This window comes from Apium graveolens, chromosome 8 (assembly GCF_009905375.1).
Source record: "Apium graveolens cultivar Ventura chromosome 8, ASM990537v1, whole genome shotgun sequence".
NCBI classification, from domain to species: Eukaryota; Viridiplantae; Streptophyta; class Magnoliopsida; order Apiales; family Apiaceae; genus Apium; species Apium graveolens.
The window spans coordinates 234,574,829-234,582,619 of record NC_133654.1 but is presented as its reverse complement, the minus strand read 5'-3'; positions in this window follow the sequence as shown (position 1 = coordinate 234,582,619).

Genomic DNA, 7,791 nt, shown 5'->3' with positions numbered 1-7,791 from the left:
GTGTGGCGATTTTCGAGAAATCTTTAACAAACCTTCTATAATATCCCGCCAATCCTAGAAAACTTCACATTTCTGTAGGTGTCTTTGGTCTCTCCCAACTTATAATTGCCTCAATCTTTGCCGGATCCACTTTTACTCCTTCACTTCCAATAACATGTCCCAAAAATTGAACTTCCTTTAACCAGAACTCACACTTAGAAAAGTTGGCATACAACTTCTCTTGTCGGAGTATCTCCAATGTTATCCATAGATGCTGCATGTGTTCTTCTTATGACTTTGAATATATAAGAATATCATCAATGGATACCACTACAAACTTGTCCAAATACTTTTTAAATACCCGGTTCATCAAATCCATAAATGTTGTAGGAGCATTAGTCAACCCAAAAGGCATTACTAAGAATTCATAATGTCTGTATCTTGTCCGGAATGTTGTTTTCGGGATGTCATCTGCTTTGATCTTTAATTGATGGTATTCTGATCTTAAATCAATCTTGGAAAAGCACGTAGCTCCTTTTAGCTAATCAAAATCATCTATCCTTGGTAGCGGGTAACGGTTCTTAATCATCATCTTATTCAACTCTCGATAGTATATACATAACCTCATGCTTCCATCCTTCTTCTTTACAAATAGAACAAGTGCTCCCCATGGCGACGTACTTGGCCGTATCACTCCTTTGTCCAAAAAATCCTGTAGCTAGTTCACCAACTCTTTCATTTCTGCTGGTGCCATTCTATATGGTGCCTTCGAAACGGGTTCCCTTCCTGGAGCAAGGTTGATCTCGAACTCAATTTATCGATCAGGTGGTAAACCTAGTAGTTCATATGGAAACACATCTGGAAATTCGCTGACTACAGGAATATCTTCCATAATGAGGCTCTCTCTTTCTGAATCTATTACATAGGCTAGGAATGATTCACAACCTTTCCTAAGCAATTTCTTAGCCTGGGCGATTGTAAAAAATAGTCGCTCTTGCCTCTGACCCTTAAATACTACTTTCTCTCTATTCTCCGTCTTTAATTACACTTTTCTTGGATTTATAATTTATCGGAGTGTTATTCTCTCTTAACCAATCCATGCCTAAGATTATGTCAAACTCCCCTAACTTGAAAAGTATCAAGTCTGCTAAAAATTTATATTCCGAAATATCAATCTCACACTTAGGACAGAATTGACTCACAGGGATCTTCTCTTGATTCACAATTACTACATCTATTACCTCATTCAAATTCATTTTATCATATTTAATTTTATCAACAAAAGTTTCTGATATAAAAGATCTAGTAGCTCCAGAATTAATCAATACCTTAGCTTCAACATTATTCATTAAAAGTGTACCTGCTATCACCTCAGAATTCTGAACAGCGTCCTTCATCTTTAAATCAAATGTCCTTGTTGTTGCTTGCGGAGTTGCTGTAGATGGTGGAGGTAATGCCAATACCTCAGCTGGCATGCTTGCACTAGTACTTGCCACGTTCATCAAAGCCTTTACTGGTCCAGTTGACTTGCATTCCATAGCTATGTGTCCAGTCTTTCCACACTTATAGCATGTAACTCCCGGCTTCGGTATCTTACACTCGTTAGCCAAGTGCCCCTTCTGGTTGCATCTGTAGCATGTCATGTTCAGCTTATTACACAGTCCTGGATGTCTTTTTCCACAATGTTTGCACTCTGGTCTCTGAAATCTATTTTCTCCAACTTGTCCTTGGCTTGGCTGGTTGTTCCCCTTAGGATCTTGTCTCTTATTAAAATTTCCCTTCTTCTGAAAATTTCCACCTTTGTGGAATCCAATCCTTTTCACACTTTAGTTTTGTGAGCTTCCGGCTTCAGACTTCTCTCCATAAAATGGAACCTTTCTCTTCTTGTTATCATTTTCTTTCCTTGACTATATCCCATTACTCTCAATCAGAGCAGCTTTTTATACTACTCCAGCATAAGTATCAAGCTCGAACATAGCCACTCTATCTTTGATCCAAGGCTCTAATCCTTGTTGGAATCTCTTTGTTTTCTCTTCCTCAGTGTTGGTATACTTCATCACAAACCTTCACAGCTCCGTAAACTTCTTCTCGCACTCCAATACATACATACTTCCTTGCTTCAATTCAAGAAATTTAAGCTCCATCTGATTATGCATGTACTTAGGGTAATACTTTTCCTGGAATAGCCTCTTAAACCTTTCCCAAGAAACCGGCTGATTTGCTTCTATAGCTCTCACTGAATTCCACCAATAGATGACTTCCCCTTTCAGAAAATAAGTAGCATATGGCATCTTCTGCTCTTCTCATAACTGAACCAATTCAAAAGCTCTTTCCATTTTCCTAATCCATGTGTTAGCTATTACCGGATCAGTGGTATCATGAAATGCAGGTGGATTCACATTCTGAAAAGCTTTGAAAGTGACAATTTGTCGAGGTGGTACTGGTGGATCAGGTGGTTAGTGTGGTTCACGGTTATCTTGGTTTTCGAATTGTTGTTGAAGAGTTCTTTGTTATTGAGCTATAGCATTTGTTTGCTGTTGTAAGGTTTCCAGAAATCGAAGAATATTAGGATTTGTGGTAGAAGTTGTTGTCGGGTTCTTCTTTTTTGGTGGCATGACCCTGAAATAAAATTTATATCAAAACAGGTATGAATAATACAAATAATTTCAAGGTTAGGGTGTCACAAGTCATTATATTCATATATACGATCGGGTTTCAAATTAAACAATAAGGGTGATGCATATAAAGGCATAAGAACAATTGAAAGCAAATAGAACGATATTGCATAATTATCGAAATTAAGGTCAAGGTACATCAAGATCGGAATAGAGTCTGAATCTAGGGATAACATGCTTATTTAAAGGAAACAACAGGGAATTCTACAAAGTCCAACAATACAACGACATGAGAAGTAGATAATGGAAAAAACTAAGGCTCCACTTCATTAGAACGGGGTCCGGTAGTCTTCTCTTCACGAAGCGTCTTCATAATACTCTGGAGCTCATCCGCAATCATCTGGATAGTATACTGGCTGGTACGGTCCCAATACGATGGCATCTCATTTAGCTTAGTGTTAACATACTGAACCAAGGTCTCAAGTCTCACAGTCATCTGCTCCTTAGGCTTTCCTCTATAATTTCGGCTGTCCGGATACACGTTCTTCAATCGCTCTAACAGTCGATCGTACTTGCCCTGAAGCCTGTCGAACTCGCGCTTCAACTCAGCATACACGGAGAAAGCAATTATGTCGGACAGTTCAAAGGATGATGAGGAATGCGCCCTTTGCTGCCAAATAATGCATATATATATAAATATAAAAGAATTATTAGCGGGTGACTCGAATAACCTATACCTACACTTTCGTATAATATTCTATAAACCTATATACATATATAACCTATTTGGGTTGTCCAGGGACTCTAAACCGTAGCTCTAATACCAAAACCTGTCACACCCCAAATTTAACAAAAGGCACTATAAGAATTATTACAATAGTTAACAAAAGGAAATAAATACATCCGAATCCAAGATCTTACTGTTTAGGGTTTGGAACAGCCCAACACTATTAAATATTACAACCTGATTTTAATTTCGAGTCCTTACACAAAACGATCACTAATCTACCTGAGCTCGAATATACGAATCGGCATCACAAGTCTTACGCGCTGTCTACTTGAATCTAACCATATCTGCTAGCTGTAATTTCAGGGTAAAGAAAGTAGTGAGCCAAATGCTCAACAAGTACTATAATATACATAAATAAGAATAAAAGAATAACAATGAAAATGAAAGATTCAACAATATAGTATCAAGAGATAAACTTCTAGGGTGATAGCATCTTTTTCTTATAATAAAAAAATTCAAAACCATTTCTTTATCAAAAACCATTTTATGACGCTACGGATTACAGCCGGTGATCATCCGTGAAGTAATCATGTTAGTCCCTAACAATGCAACAAGAATTACAGAAGGGGGTTGAATGGAATTCTTGTAACTTTTTCTGAATTACAAAATGTTCTATCTTAATAATATATATAGGTGTTTGATTTGCTAAGTGCGGAATAAGAGTTAGTTAATCAAAACACAAAGTAATAAAAACACAAGTCTTTAAAACTTTTTGGTGGATTTGAATGTATCCACCAGATATATATATATATATATAAAGAGAACCCTGTGAAGCTTGAATAGCTCACAGCTGCTTATAACAATAAGAACAACTAAACTTACAGAGAAATGCTAAGAATACAGCTTACAATTGTTTCTCTGAGAAAATGTATTGCTTAGTCTTGTTGTTGTTCTAATTGCTACTATTGGTTTATATATCACCAAGATTACACAGTAATAAGACAAGATAAAAAAAACAAAAACTATCAAGTCTAATACTATGCTACTTCATTACTCTATTCCAGCATCTTTGAATATCTTCATAATAGCATGGAAATGGCAATGCTTCTTTGTTCTCAAAAACCCAGTTGAATAGGCTTTTACATTCCTTTTACATACACTCGACGCATATGACTGTGTTGTCACTATCAACAGATGTTTGAATTGATTATCCATCAGGTAAATGATCATCCGTCGGGTTGCCTTGTTGATCATCCATCGAGTAGCTTTGTTGATCATCCGTCGAGTAGCTTTGTTGATCATCCGTCGGGTAGCTATTTGGCACTTGACTTCATTTCATTTATACAGAATTATAAGACATCATTTATGTATAATTAATCAACTTATTCTGCATATCTAATTAAAGTCAACACGACTTATATGCTACTACAGAATCTAAACAAAGGTGTTTGCAGAAATGTGCTTCAGACTTATTGTTACATAAGCTACTCACTCGATGGATGTCAAATCCTTATCCGTCGGGACTATATTGAGTCATCCGTCGAGACAATATTTGCTTATCCATCGAGTGCTATATTTTTCACTAAGTTAAATCTACTATGATTTTTTGTTAATGAAATCATCAAGTTCACAACATATACATAACAATCTCCCCCAATTTATGTCTATTAGAATTGTAGCCATAAATTAAGAGAAACTTGATGATAACAAAACACCCTAAAAATACAACTTTAAATGGAAGTAGATAAAACTGTAAAGTGCTGCAATTAACAAAGGTACAAAGATTTGCTCACAGTCATTTTCAAGGTGCTCCTCTAGCCTGAGCAGATTAATCTATTTCCTTGAAGATCCGGATCTCTTTCCAAGCTTTCTGTTGTTTTCTTCTCTCTGATTTTGGAGCTGTCTGTGGAATTCTAGTTCATCAGATTCTAAGAGATTTAGTATTTCTTGCATTTCCAAAAGAGTCTCATTGCTAGAGATGCTCAATTGGTCTTCTAATCTGAAGAATCTTCTAACTGCTTTGTCATCCATGAATTCCATCAGCCAGTAGGGCCTTAGATGCACTCTACTCCCTGTATAAGGAATAGTTAGAGTCTTTGGGAGTGCATATTTGGCTCTAATACTCCTCAGTTCTTCAATCTTCTTTAGAACAAGTCTTCTAGCTGTCACATTGAATCCAAAGTTCTTTTTGAATGATGAATAAACCTTTATCAGCACAGATTGGCTTTCTTGAAGGATCCTGTGAAGTGGCCATTGTATCTCTTTTCCTGCCTTGTACTTGAATAATAACCTTTCAGGTAGATTCCTGTAAGCATCAATCCCTCTAACTTCTTCCAGTTCATCTAGATAAAGGTTTAAAATCTGAGAATTCCTTGATGTCACAGATGTACAAGATTTCTCCCTTATTGACTTTGGTTTGAGCTTTGGTTAGGGACTTGGATCTGAGAGTTGAGGGCTTCACTTTCTTGACTGCTCTGGTCTTTGTGTTCTTTGGCTTCATGAAGTGAGATAGATTGATTTCAGGTATTGGTAGACTGTAATAACCCCAATTTTTGAGAAATTTTGAAACCCTTATGAATAGTGTTTTTGCTGAACGAGAAAACTTTTCATGCCACACTATGTAGGGGTTCTGATATGGATATTCTGAGATTTTATTAGTACTTTATATGGGATATAAGTGTATGTAAAGATCGTCAGAATCCAATTCCGAACACTTTGATTTTTCCCGGAAATCCACTAGATACGGAGAGAATTGAGTATAAGGTAACATGATTAAAAGGATTTAAATTCAAGGATTATAAGAGAGGATCATAAAAGGAATATAATGTATTGAGAAAGGTTAAGGGAACCCAAGTAATAAGATCCCGGGTATGATCCCTCAAACGATAAACGAGAACGAAAGTTAAGTGAACCGTATAACAGATCAGCGGTCATTAGCCAAGTAATTAAGAGCTAATCAAAGAGGTTAGTGATGATGATGTCACCACACCAACAAGAAGATGACAAGTGTGGGAAGATGACATAGGAGGATGACATAAGCATGACCAAAGGGAAGGTATTGTTGGTTGATTTCAAGCCACACAAATTTTACCATGGTTAAAAGGTAATTAACAAAACAAAAGGATATCAACCAAGCTTTTTATGCACAAAGATCAAGAAAACAAAGCAAGCTTCTCTCTCCCCCCTTTTCATCTTCTTCATTTCGAATTTTTCACCAAAATGGTGAATTAGAAATTCAAAACACAAGCTATACTCCATGGAAAATTATAAGGTTTGTTTCTTTGGATCCTATATTTCATAACTAAGAAGAGCAAGTAGTTTGAGTGCTTGAATCAAAGGTTTTCTATCTCAAACAAATCATTTTAGTTTAGGGTGAATAGTAACTTTCAAGAACAAATTTGTGATTCTTGATTTTATTTGCAAGGTCAAGGTAGCTTAAGCATATATTAAGGCTTCCATGGACATTCCAAGGATCTTTCATGGATTAAAAGCTTCAAGGAAGGTATAATCTCTTAACCAAGATTTGTTATTGAATGTTAAGAGCATAATATGAGTAATATAGTTCATGAGAGGCTTGATGGTTGTGTATGTAGAGATTAGTTGGTTTTGGGTTGTTTTTGGAGTTGTAAATCTTGGTTGTTGATTAATGAACTTAAGTGTAGTTTAAATTCATGATAAAGAATAGTATAAATTGTTAATGTTGAGTTGTTGGGGCTGTTATGATAAAGTATGGATGGAGTTTTGATTGGGTTGTGAATTGGGATTGATTGGTGGTTGAATTGGTTGGTAAAATTTTGGGAAATCGCGTAAACATAGCCGTCGTAATGTCCGATTTTCTTTGGACTGTTTTTGTGCATAACATTAGGACCCGAGAACCCACTGCTAGATTATGACCACTGCCATGTTTAGATAGCTCATGTTACGAGCTTCGTTTTGATATGTAGTTCGTTTGATTCCGATGTACGGTTTAGGAAAAACGACCGTTTTAAGTAACGGCGTTTCGCGAACGAAACATTTCCCCTCGCCTTACTTTGAAACCTTGGTTAAAGACCTTAAAGGACTAATTGGAGTATGAAACAATTATGTAAGGTGGATTAGGTAGTTGGTAAGGTACTCGCGAAAGAATCTCCATAAAACCCTTAATGGTTAATTTATTAAAAATGGTGGAGCCGAGAGTACTCGAGCGACTTAAGTAAACCGTTAAGCGCGAAAGCGAACATTAGGACTCTAAATGGTTAAAGTCTAGTTTCTTAAGCGACCGGGGTTTAATTCCGACTTATGTTGTTGTTCATAGGTTATCGGACCCACTCTAAGCGTAAGTCTATCCGGGAGCACTCAGGCAAGTATTCTATCCGTTATACTGTTGTTGTGATGTATACGCTTGTATATGCATTATCTTGCGATAGATGCATGTTGGTTATTTAGCAAATTCTTGCGATATATTGTAGCATGTGATATGGTATATAT